The sequence below is a fragment of the Amblyomma maculatum genome, chromosome 2 (genome assembly GCF_055883805.1).
Source record: "Amblyomma maculatum isolate TAMU_Amacu chromosome 2, ASM5588380v1, whole genome shotgun sequence".
Lineage (NCBI taxonomy): Eukaryota > Metazoa > Arthropoda > Arachnida > Ixodida > Ixodidae > Amblyomma > Amblyomma maculatum.
The window spans coordinates 133,453,791-133,467,157 of NC_139345.1; the positions used below are offsets into that span (position 1 = coordinate 133,453,791).

Consider the following 13,367-nt stretch of genomic DNA (forward strand, 5'->3'; position numbering starts at 1 on the left):
CCTTTCCCAACATCAAATCTTTCTCCAGCGACTCCTCTCTTCTCATCAGATGACCGAAGTAGCTGAACTGTAACTTTAGAATTTGACCCTCCAATGAGCAGTCAGGGTTTATGTTCGACAATATTGACTGATTTCATCTTCTGGTAGTCCAAGGAACTCTGAAGAGTCTCCGCCAGGACCACAAGTCAAACGCATCAATTCTTCGGCGGTCAGCCTTCTTCACAGTCTAACTCTCGCATCCATACATCACAATTGGAAAGACCATAGCACGAGTTATACGGATCTTGGTTGGTAGACTAATGTCTCTGCTCTTTACTAGGTGGTCAAGGCTAACCATGGCTCTCTTTCCCAGAAGCAGGCGTCTCCTAGTTTCATGGCTGCAGTCTCCTTTCGGGGTAATCTTGGAGCACAAGAAGATAAGATAAGATAAGAATATAAGAAGAAGATCAGATGGATAAGATAGTTAAATTAGGCCGAGAGGAACCGTGGTAATCAGCACGGTAAGGTGACAACCATTACTGCAGAGCCAATGTACATTGTGGCGATAATGAAGCAGAAAATAAAGCAAGTCATAACAAGAAAGTTGGGGTGCGCGTGCACCAGGAATAACTGCAGATCTGTCGAAGGAGGGTGCGGAGATTGTTCTGGAAAAGGGACCTCGATCTCGAACACAACGAAATATTTTATCAACACCAAAAAACTCCTAATTCAATTAAAAAGAAACGCAAAATAATATTTAAAAGTCGAAAGTGAAGTTCCGATGGTGGTTCTTTACGCGTTGCAGCGGAGGTTCCTTGCGCCAGAGACGCCCGTTGGAGACGGTATGAGCGAAGACTTGAGGGCAGGAGTCTACGCGAAGAAAAACTGAATTTTATACACACAGCAAATATACAGCAGAGATACAGGTTGGAACAAGGTAAAGAAAAATATTCCTACCTCGGCATAGCCGACCATGCCGAGCATCAAAACCTAGTCCGGAACGCCAGACCATGCCCTCTGGCTCGGTTTTAACCTCCTTAGGTCCAGCCCTAATTTCCTCAACGACCAATCACAACCAACATCAACCTGATTGGTTCGTTCCTGCTGCTGACAACAATGCTGCAGATAACCAGCGCATGCGTAGATAGTCCCTCTTTCCTTCTTCCCCTCCTTTCTTTCCTCATCTATATATTTCCGAGCCGGAAATAAAGCGTCGTCTTTTCGCTCTGCGAATCTGCCTGGTTTTCATCGCGTAGCTGCCGGCCTTTGGCCGGTAGAACGCAACAGTGGCGACGAGGATTCTGCTGCAGCAAGGAAACCAGCAATACGCCCAAGCACTACAGTCACGCAGAAGGAACCCACCGCCAAGGATCAGCCATGGCACACAGGCTACCGGAATTCGAAGACGAAAAAGATAAGTGGCCGCCGTACCTTGTCAAGGTTCAAGCTTATTTCGAAGCGAACGATCTGATAGACGATGCTAAGAAAAGAGCCCGGCTGGTAGCGGCGCTTGGAACAAAGACAATAGAAATTTTGAACGCGAAGGTAGCACCGCGAAAGCCTAACGACGTTACCTACAAAGAAGTTGTGGAGACGCTAAGCAGCTACTACGACCCGGTACCGAATGAAATCTCTGAAAGTTTCAGGTTCTTCCATCGCTGCCAGCAAGAAGGGGAATCTGTACAAGCATTCATTGTGGCAATACGGCAGATGGCACACAATTGCAATTTTGGAAAGATGCTAGACAGAATGATAAGGGACCGTATTGTGTGTGGTGTCAAATCCAAGAATCTGCAGAAGCAGCTGTTAGCGAAGAAAAATCTGAATCTCGAAGAAGCCGATGCTCTTGCCCTCGCCGCAGAAAACGCTGAACGCGATTCGCAAGGGATTGTTACTGACCAAGAACAAGCGAGATTGCTAAAGCTCTCTGGCCAATACGAATCGTGCACGAAGTCACTGGGCGTGCAACAATGCAAATGCTGCGGTAAGCATGGTCATAATACAAAGGCTTGTCGACTGATCAAGCGCAAATGTTTTAAGTGCACACGGCCAGGGCATTTAGCGCGAATGTGTGCGGCAAATGAGGCAAGCAGGACGCTAGCACTAACAGCACAGACACCAGAAACCGAAGAGAGTGATAGTAGCGCGTCCCAAATCTGGTCCTTGACCACCACGCGCTCTCTTATACCCCCATCAGAAAATCGTTTGCATGGAATGGCATTGAAATAATGATGGATATTGATACCGGCTCCCCTGTTTGCGTCATTCCCAAAAGCATTTACCAAGTGCACTCCCATCAATGGCCGCAGCTGCAAAAGTCAGAAATACAGCTTTCATGCTATCTCGGAATGTTGCCACTCCTCGGTACACTGACCATGCCAGTTTCCTATGAAGGTACCACAGTACAATGCAGTCTGACGGTTTTAGACTGCAATGGCCCCAGTCTTTGCGGTCGGGACCTGCTCAAAAAATTGACAGACGAACGCATTCAGGTGCTGACCATGTATTCGAAGCCTTCCGTATCAAAGCAAGCCAGGGAGGACGTGCCGATGCTGCTCCAGCAAAACGGCGACCTGTTCACTGAAGGCGCTGGTCTCATGAAAGGTCTGCCAGCCCGACTGCACATCAAGGCCGGAGCAAACCCCAAGTTCTTTAAGGCAAGGAAAATTCCTTTTGCACTTCGTGATAAAGTGTCTAAAGAGCTTGACAGATTAGTCTCGGCTGGCCTAATATCACCAGTTCCTCATTCTGAATGGGCAACGCCCATCGTGCCAGTCTTGAAGAAGGACGGAACAGTGCGCATTTGCGGGGACTTTAAGATTACACTAAACCCTGTGTGCAAGGTTGAGCAGTACCCCTTGCCTGTCATAGACGACATTTTTGCAAATCTATGTGGAGGAAAAAAATTCAGTACTTTAGACCTTCGAGATGCTTACAATCAGGTTGAGCTAGATGAAGACTCGCGGAAATTAGCAGTGATAAAAAACACACACAAGGGGCTCTTTTGCTACAACAGGTTACCGTTTGGCATCGCATCAGCGCCAGCGATATTCCAACGAAAGATTGAATCGGTGCTGCAAGGACTAAAAGGGACTCAGGCTTATCTAGACGATGTCCTGGTAGCCGAGACCAGCGATGCTGATAACGCAAATCTGCAAGCGGTGCTACAGCGTTTCCGCGAGAACGGTATCAAACTTCGTTATGACAAGTGCACGTTTGGCGAACAATCGGTGACGTATCTTGGTCATCGTATTGATGTTGAAGGGCTACACCCCCTCGAGAAGCACGTGGATGCAATCAGGCTAGCCCCTTTACCGCGAAATGTTGCCGAGTTTCGATCCTTTGTGGGAATGGTTACATTTTACAAGTTTTTGCCAAATCTTTCCACTATGCTTGCACCCCTGTACAGCCTTCTTGAAAAAGGTGCAAAATAGGTTTGGCACGAAAAAGAAGACGCGGCATTTAAGAAGGCCAAGGATGCTTTGTGTTCAGCCCCAGTGCTAACGTACTTTAATCCGCAGCTGGAGTTGATGTTGGAATGCGATGCTTCAGCTTACGGTGTCGGTGCTGCCCTTTTCCACCGAATAAATGGTGAAGACAGGCCAATTGGCTTCCGATCACGGACGCTCACCTCAGCTGAGAGAAACTACTCCCAAATTGAGCGAGAGGCTTTAGCCCTTGTGTTTGGCGTGACACGGTTTCGCGATTACCTGTTGGGCCGGGAGTTCACGCTTGTAACGGACCGCCGCCCCTTATTAGGTCTACTCCGACAGGATCGTCAAACTTCTGTCATGGCTGCCGCCCGAATTCAGCGCTGGGCGCTTTTGCTAGGGGCATACAAGTACAAGCTCATTTGTAAACCTGGAAAACGGATGCTAATTTCTGACGCTCTAAGCCGTTTGCCTCAATCGCTGCAGGAGCCGCAAGCGGAAACAGAAGATCTGTCGGAAATGGTGCTTATAATCGACGAATGGGACCAACCAGTGGTTTCCCACCAAGAGATTCAAGCGCTCACAGCAGCTGACGGGCTTTTGCAAGAGATATGCAGGTACGTGACTAACGGGTGGCCCTCCGTCGTAGAAGGTGACAACAGGGAAGTGGCGGAATTCCGGAAAAGGAGACATGAGTTTTCTGTGGAGAAGGGGCTTTTGTACTGGGGGCATCGTGTGGTGATACCAAGTGCGGCGCGTCAGAAACTGTTGACGATGCTACACGAGTCTCATCAGGGTGCGTCAACCATGAAGACAAGGGTGAGGGCTAAGTTTTGGTGGCCCGGTTTAGATCAAGATATTTGTAGATTGGTCTCGAATTGTCGAAGCTGCGTGCAGGCTTTGCCCATGCCCCCTAGGAATCCTGTCAGCTGGCCGATTTCAAGAGAGAGGTGGTCACGGCTGCATGCAGACTATGCAGGGCCTATTGGAAACAAAATGTTGTTGGTAATTGTCGATGCACACAGCAATTGGATAGAAGCCATTCCAGTATCCCGAGCAACCGCTAAAGCCACTGCCGATTGCATGAGAACCTTGTTTAGCAGGTTTGGATTGCCCCGCACCATAGTTACCGACAACGGTACACCCTTTACTGGGTTAGAGTTTGTGGTATTCCTACAGAAAAATGGAATCGAGCATATTCGTACCCGCCTTATCACCCCCAGAGCAATGGCCTTGCGGAAAGGGCCGCAAGAACAGTCAAGGAGGGTTTGAAGAAAATGCCGGGCGTGGAGTTGACAATTGCTCTGGCGAGAATTCTTTGTAACTACAGAAATTCGCCACAAGCTTCAGGCTCTACTCCGTCCGAACTTCTGGGATACCGTTTGCGTACAAAATTAGGTATGTGTTTTCCTCCCAGGAACTACGAAATGCCCAAGCACTCAGAGAATGATTCCGCCAGTTGGTACTTCACCCCGGGAGACGCAGTCTACGTGCGCAACTACGGCGTAGACAAGTGGACAAGAAAAGTGGACAAGTGAAATCAACGAGTGGTGCCCTCCTAGTCACTGTGGCTACTGAGGACGGAGTCGTTCGACGTCATGTCGACCAGATCCGGAAACGCTCATCAGACACCGACGGAAGCAAAGAAGTATGAAGTCCTGCAGAATCGCCTCCTGCGACCTTAGGGTCCCCGACAGACGAGGCTCACGACCTTCCCGAAGGGCCTGTTCCTCAGCTACGCTGGTCCACAAGAACTAGAAAGCCAGTGGAGCGCTATGGCTATTAGGGGAAGGAAATGCTGCTGACAACAATGCTGCAGACAACCAGCGCATGCGTAGATAGTCCCTCTTTCCTTCTTCCCCTCCTTTCTTTCCTCCTCTATATATTTCCGAGCCGGAAATAAAGCGTCGTCTTTTCGCTCTGCGAATCTGCCTGGTTTTCATCGCGTAGCTGCTGGCCTTTGGCCGGTAGAACGCAACAGTTCCGACGTCCAGCGCCCCCTTCAACTTTAAGAGGACTAAACCCTCACTCTCATAAAAAAAAACGGAAAGGCAAAACTCCTAGGGTCACGTTTTTCCATTGGGCGCTTGCATTGAATGAGCGTCTCACCTGCCCCCGCAAGGTCGAGACAGCGAGCTCAACTCGGTGTACAAAAAAAAAAAGAAAAGGAAAAAAATTAACAGAGCGGTCTTGTCACAACCCGCCTGTCGTCACGAGTGCAGTGCCATTGTTAGGAGTTCGCCACAGAATTCCATCGGGGCCCGCGCTAATCTGTTGTGCCCGTCGGTCCCTTACAGTCGAAGGTTGCTGTTGGTTGTCCGATAGATATCAACTGACATCACTGCTAATAAAATTAGGCCTTTACACTTTGATCAACCAAAAGAAGCGGCAGTGCTTGGTAAAGGTCACTCGATCGTAGATCACATCCACAATATGAATCAAGTGTTGGAGAAATGCTAAGAATCGAAGGACCACCGGTGTACAACATTAAGTCAATAAGAGAAAGCGTTTTAGTTGGTCGCTACCTTAGCAGGGGTGCGGGGATTAAAAACCTGAATTTAGAAGAGCTGTATGTAAAAACATTTGGAAGATTCCTACGGCGGAGCGACCACAGTAGGCACCTACAGAAAAGAGTGTGGAAGGCTGGCACTGAACACTGAAATTCACCAGTGGTATTCACAGAGTGCATGTAGGAATTTTCAGACACCTGAATAGGAAACAGTTGTGGATAAGAGGCAAACAAAAATGCCTCACTATTGTGTCATTCGCAGAAAATGTAGCCAGCCTATGTAACTTAACGAACAAAATCAAAGCCTGACTATTTCCCTAAATAGAGATAAAGATATAAAAGTGTGTGCCTAAAATGAATATGCTGAATCACAAAGTAAATTTCTAATTCTAGGAAAGAAACTGTAGTTTACTATTGACACCGAGGCAGGTGAGATGTCACGGTGAAATAAGAATACAAATATAATGAAGCCACTGACTAGAAGTCTACCAGAATATTTATAGACAAATAAATCAACAGCTGTATCCTACCTGCACTGTCTTTTTTGTTGAGTAGAAGCAAGAAAGCTGACGAAAATTGTTCATTTTAAAGTGTCCGCTACACAGTGAGCGGTGAAAGGAAAATTGTTGCTTTAACGTGGCCAAGAGGTTAAAAGAGTTGATCAGGCGAGCAAATGCAAGTCACTAGATGCTATTGTCACTGAGTACGTAAGCATACACTAGACCGTTGCGGACGCCAAAGGCGTGAAACGTTGCCGTGAGTACGTTAAAGCATTGACGGGTTGCTATTTCTGGAATGAGAAAGCGCGATACACGTGTGGATATAGCCGCATTCCGAGCTGTAAACGTGGCCCGCAAGGTTTTTTTCCTTTTTTTTTTGCAGACAACTTTATTGTTGCTGCGAGAAGCAAGCACTTACAACTCGCTTGCTGGTCCGCCGCTACGGAAGCAGATGTCAATTCATGCGCAGCATGCGAAGGAAAAACGGTTCCCTTTAGCGCATTGTTGGAGCGTTGAGACTTGTTGCTTGCGTACTTCGTTACTCAGCATTGTGGGACCGACAGGAAGTATCAAATTTAGCATTTTTGGACATATAATTATATGTAAAAGCGCCCTAACTTTAAAGCGGCGCCAGTAAACGATATATCAAGCTACTATAACAGGTCTCCAGCTCTTTTCCTACCGCGCTTTGCTTTGCCCAGAACATTAGGAAAACATTACGGGGGACTTTTGCGAATATAGCATGAAAGGGGAAAGCCTGAGTGCCACATTCTGTTACGAATCTGGCTATAATTAGTACATGATTGTTTAAAATATTAGACTTTAATTGGATATTTAGGAAGCAGGAAAATAATTATTCAATTACCTAAAATACCTAATTATTCTTTACTATACAGTTAACGAATACCAAATTAGGTGTTGTTTAGTTGATTAGTGAACTACCTATTTAGTCAGCACTTACTAGTGATTAGTAAACAATTAGTGTATTATTACTAACTGGCTATTGATATCAACATATTGTTACGAGGCACGTCGAGAAAATATACGTCGTAGCCGCAACAGTTCACCATCAGTGACACACTCACAGGAGAACCAGACGTAGCTGCAGCGTCGTCTTTCTCTACTAGCCCAGCACTTCGTCATCGTCTCTTTCACTGCGTATCGTAACAATACCCCCCATCCCCCCCGCGGAAGAAGCACTGTCCTGGTGCGTAGACTACACAGGTGAGCGCGAGATATAAGGTTTGAGACGGGTGACATGCACGACTTCTGGATGATGGTTTGCAGGAGAGTGGCGGTTCACAGGGATAATCTCGTACGTCACGTCGGTAAGTTGCCGCAAGACCTGGTAAGGGCCCACGTAGCGGGGCAGAAGTTTCTCGCACATGCCTACACGTCGAGCAGGGAGCCAGAGAAGTACGAGGGAGCCAGGAGGCTAGTAGGCGTCACAGTGCTGGAGATCGTAACGGTGCTTTTGAGAACGCTGGGACGCACGAAGCTGGTCTCGAGCAATATGACGGGTGGCATCAGAGCGGGCGATGGCATCAGAAGCGTAACTACAGGAGGAATCGTCAAGAGGCAGTAAGGTGTCGAAGGGAAGTAGAGGGTCGCGGGCGAAGAGTAGATGAAACGGAGAGTATCCGGCGGTATCATGCCGTGAGGAGTTATAAGCGAATGTTATGAAAGGTAAAGAGAAAGGTAAAGAGAGTCACCGTGGTGGTCAGAAATATACATTGACATCATATCGGTCAGGGTACGATTAAGGCGCTCAGTAAGACCGTTCGTTTGTGGATGGTAGGCCGTTGTGAAGTTGTGGCGCGTAGCGTATGAGCGCAGAAGGTCATTAACAACTTTAGAAAGGGAGCAGCGACCGCGATCGGTGAGCAGTTGACGAGGAGTACTATGAAGCAAGATGACGTCATGCAAAAGAAAGACTGTAACGTCGGAGGCACAGCTGGTGGGGATAGCTCTGGATATGGCATACCGGGTGGCGTAATCGGTCGCTACGGCAATTCATTTGTTCCCTGAAGTGGATGTGGGAAATCGCCTAAGCAGGTCGAGACCAACTCGAGAAAAGGGCTCAGTTGGAACTGCGAGTGGTTGCAGGGGCCCACTACGGTGAAGAGACGGGGTCTTCCTGCGCTGGCACAGCTCACAGGCGGCGACGTAGCGACGAACAGAGCGGTAGAGGCCAGGCCAGTAGAATCGCCGTCGAACATTGTCGCATGTGCGGGACACTCCTAGGTGCCCTGCTGTAGGAGCATCATGAAGGTGCGCAAGAACAGCAGAGCGTAGATGTGTCGGGGCAACAAGCAAAAGGTCTACACCATCTGGGCGCATATTGCGTCGGTACAATGTGTTATTAAGCAGCACAAACATCATCATCATCAGCTTGATTATACCCACTGCAGGGCGAAGGCCTCTCCCATATTTCTCCACATAACCCGGTTCTGTGCTAGCTGCATCCACTTGACCCCTGCGAACTTCTTAATCTCATCCGCCCACCTAACTTTCTGCCGCCCCCTGCTACGCTTTCCTTCCCTTAGAATCCAGTTTGTTACCCTCAGCGACCATCGGTTATCCTCTCTTCGCACTACATGTCCTGCCCATGTCCATTTCTTCTTCTTAATTTCTACTAGAATGTCGGTAACTTGAGTTATTTCTCTGACCCACTCTGCACGCTTTCTATCTCTTAATGTTACCCCTACCATTTTTCGTTCCATAGCCCTCTGGGTTGTCCTCAACTTAAGTAGGACTCTCTTGGTTAGCCTCCACGTTTCAGCCCCATAGGTGAGTACAGGTAAGATGCAACTGTTGTATACTTTCCTCTTGAGCGATACCGGTAAGCTGCTAGTCATAATCTGCGAGTGCTTGCCAAATGCGCTCCATCCCAATCGTATTCTTCTTGATATTTCCTTTTCGTGGTCCGGGTCTGCGGTTACTACCTGTCCTAAGTAGACATATTCGCCTACTACTTCCAGTATTTCGCTACTTAATGTAAACTGCTGTTCCTTCCCGAGGCTGTTGAACAGTACCTTAGTCTTCTGCATATTGATTTTCAAGCCTACCTTCCTACTTTTCCTGTCTAGGTCATCAATCATTCAATCAGTTATTTGCAGTTATTTGCACAAACATACTGACGGGCAAATCAGTGCTGTCCTCGCGCAGGTGATCAATAACGGGGCGCAGGGAAGGATCACGACTCCGTTCGATGCCGATGTGGAGGAAGTTCGAAATGGACAAAACGCAGTCGTCAGCAGTATTGTCAGGAAGTTGGAGGGTCAACGGGGTGGCGGGAGAAGCAGTCGGCGTCTTGATGTAGGCGGCCTGACTTGTACACAACAGTAAACGTGTATTCTTGTAATCGCAAGGCCCAGCGACCTAAGCGGCCAGTAGGGTCCTTAAGTGATGACAACCAACACAAGGCATGATGGTTCGTCACTATGCTGAAGGGCCGCCCAAACAATTAAGGGCGGAATTTGGTCAACGCCCAAACAAGTGCAAGGCATTCGCGCTACGTAATGGAATAATTGCGCTCGGACTGAGATAGAAGGCGGCTGGCATAGGCAATCACACGAGAGTGGCCGTGCTGGTACTGGGCAAGGATGGCGCCAATACCATGTCCGCTAGCGTCGGTGCGCAGTTCTGTAGGCGCAGACGGGTCGAAGTGTGCCAGTACAGGTGGAGCGGTGAGCACGGAAATGAGCGTTGTGAAGGCCTGACCTTGTTCACGGCTCCACGAGAAATTTACGTTTTTCTGCAAAAGGGAGGTAAGGGGACCTGCTAGGTCAGCGAAGTTCCGAATGAAGCGATGGAAGTAGGAGCAGAGCCCGAGAAAACTTCGCACATCACTTGTATTACGTGGTGTAGGAAACTGGTGGACTGCACGAACTTTATCAGGGTCGGGCTGCACAGCATTTTCGTCAACCCAATGTCCCAGGATTTTGATCTGGCGGCGGCCGAAGCTGCATTTTTTTGCGTTGAGTTGAAGGCCGGTGTGGCGAAAGACTGCCAGTATCGTAGAAAGCCGTTCAAAGTGGCTTGTGAACGTGGGAGAGAAAACGACAACGTCATCTAAGTAGCATCAGCGCGTTGTCCACTTGAAGCCACGGAGAAGCGAGTCCATCATGCGCTCGAAGGTAGCAGGAGCGTTACAGAGGCCAAATGGCATGACCTTGAATTGGTATAGTCCGTCAGGGGTGACAATTGCGGTTTTCTCTCGATCCTGTTCGTCGACAGCTATTTGACAGTAGCCGGAACGCATGTCGATCGAGTAAAAATAGCTGCCACCATGCAAGCAGTCGAGGGCATCGTCAATTCTCGGGAGCGGATAAACGTCTTTTTTAGTGATCTGATTGAGGTGGCGGTAATCTACACAGAATCTCCAAGTTTGATTTTTCTTTTTGAATAAAACGACAGGAGACGCCCAGGGACTGCAGGAAGGCTCAATAATATTATTTGTCAACATCTTGTCGAGCTCCTTCTGTATAACGTGGCGCTCAGCAAGAGAGACTCGATAAGGCCTTCTGTGAATAGGGCTGGCATCACCAGTATTGATGCGATGGGTAACGAGAGATGTATGGGCCAAAGGTCGGTCGCCAAAATCAAAAATGTCGCTGTAGGAAAACAAAAGGTCGAAGAGAGCACTGGCTTGCTGAGGTGTCAAATCCGGTGCTATCATGGGAGTAAAAAGGGTCGAACGAGAAGCTGATACGGGGGTTCAGACAGAGGCGCAGGCTTGAGGGCAGAAACTTCGCAGTCAGCCAACGGAAGCAAGTCAGCGAGTGCAATGCCATGGGGCAAAACTTGGACAGAGCGGCTAAAGTTAAGGACGGCAAGGTAGGTTCTGTTATCCATGACGGTCAGGACATTGTGAGGGAGTATGACGTTACGGAGAACAACATCGGTGATTGGACAAGTGACGTATCTACCATCATGAATAGCAGGAAACGGGGCCAAAGGAACATACATGGCAGCTTCGAGCGGTATGCGGACAATCTCGACGGTGCAGAGGCGTGGCTTGATATCTGTGCGGTCGGAGTAGAAAGGCAGGTCTAAGCGAAGGAGCCCACTTGAAAAATTGCGTCGTTCAAAAGTCCATGCCGAGGATCACATCGTTAGGGCAGCGGTCGATTACAGTGAAAAGCACAGGGGAAGATCGACGACAAATGCTCACGCGCGTAGTGCAAAGTCCCACGACGGCAGCGACGCCTCCATCGGCGACACGAACGGCTGATGAAGAGGCGGGTGTGACAACTTTTTTGAGTCGGCGGCGAAACGAAGAGCTGAGGACGGAAATTTGGGCACCAGTGTCAATGTGGGCGGTAACAGGCACACCATCTACACAGATATCTAGAAGATTGCGGCGATGAGCGAGGGTCAGCAGAGGATTTTCCGGCCGCGTCGTCAATGCAGCTTCACCTCCGGGAGCTGCATTGATCAGTTTTCCCGGAGCGGGCCAGAGAAGTGAGGGGACGAGGAACAGTGAGGTAGAGGCGAGCGGGAACGGCGGATCTGGGGAGACGGAGATCGGCTGGACATGCGCGGGGATGGCGGGTTAAAGTCCCGAGAGGGCGTATCACTGAGAGAGTTTGGATGTGGTCCGTAGGCGGTGCTGGGATCATGATAGTAGCGAGGTCGAGGTGACGGAACCCAACGGCTGGGGCAATGGCGAGAAATGTGGCCGGCACGTGAGCAGTTGAAGCAGATGGGTCGGTTGTCCACGGTCCGCCATTCTTCTGGGTTGCGGTAGCGTCGGGTAGATTCGGGGTATCGCGTCGGGAAGGGCGCAGCGGAGCCGCAGCAGCTACCACCGGAACGGTGGGCTGGACAGATGGCTGTGCGGACATCGCTATTGCCAAATTCATCGCTATTGCCAAATTATCCCACAAACCACTGATGACCGACTCAGTGAAAGCTCGAATTGTCAGGACAGCAATTTTTGGTGCCCACCAAGTCCGTATTACGCGCAAGTGAAACGTGTATCTATGTGGCTAGCGTGTATTCGAAAGTTTTGTTAAAGTAAATAGGGCTGTTTGAAACACGCGCGCAAAGCTTCCGTCTGCAGGCTTTGAAAATTATGCAAGCACAATGCCATAATTATTCAAAGCCATGTTTAGCTGCGTCAGACGAATCCCATTAAGAGTGCCCAGTAGAGCTATAATGAGGAGAAACGAAATGCGCCTTTCAAATGCAAGAGAAGAAATTTTAAATCAGACGACATTAACTGTGGATCCTAACAAAATGTTTAGTCGTTACTGCGTTCGTTTCTCCTGAAACTTGGAGATTGCGGTAAGTAACAGGGACACACAGATGGACAAAGAGACAAGAATAGCGCCAGATGGAGACTGATTTATTTTGAATATCTGACCCCAAAATGAGAAATGTCGGAGCATTTGCTCAAGTACAATAACGACATGTTATGACACACGTGCCACACGTAAGACCCAAAAATAGCGATTTCAATAATGTTAATTACCTCCGCAGAGTCTCACTGACAGAAGCGTAGTAGCGTTTTGAAATCTCTTGTTCAGGTTTTGCTGTGCAGGCGTCTGTTTCTAAATCGGTCATGATGTAAGTAATTTTGCGCTCATGCGCCGAGCATTTTGTATATAGGAATCCACTGCGTGACGTAAACCACGGAGAGCTTCGTTTCTTTATGTATTTTGCAAGAAAACGCGCAGACGTGGACATGCGCATGAGATAAAGGAAAAGTCGAACACAGCTCTAAGAACTGAAGCGTGTTTTCCTTCTTTTTCTCCCTCGGTCTCGAATAATCCTAATAACACTCACAAAAAAATCGCGAGAGTAACAACTCCTTTAAGATGCGCTGTACCTGACAAAATACACCACCCCTATTCACCCACGTAGGATGTTACCCTTCATTAGAAAAAAAAAAAGAATTCATTATTCACTACGACCACTCACGCGCACTCCCTTTTCGATTAA

General features: G+C 48.6%; 1 pseudogene; it reads left to right on the plus strand.

The window, feature by feature from the left end:
- Positions 1-1,195: 1,195 nt before the first annotated feature.
- Positions 1,196-5,265, plus strand: LOC146199926 (uncharacterized; annotated as a pseudogene).
- The last annotated feature ends 8,102 nt before the right edge of the window (positions 5,266-13,367 follow it).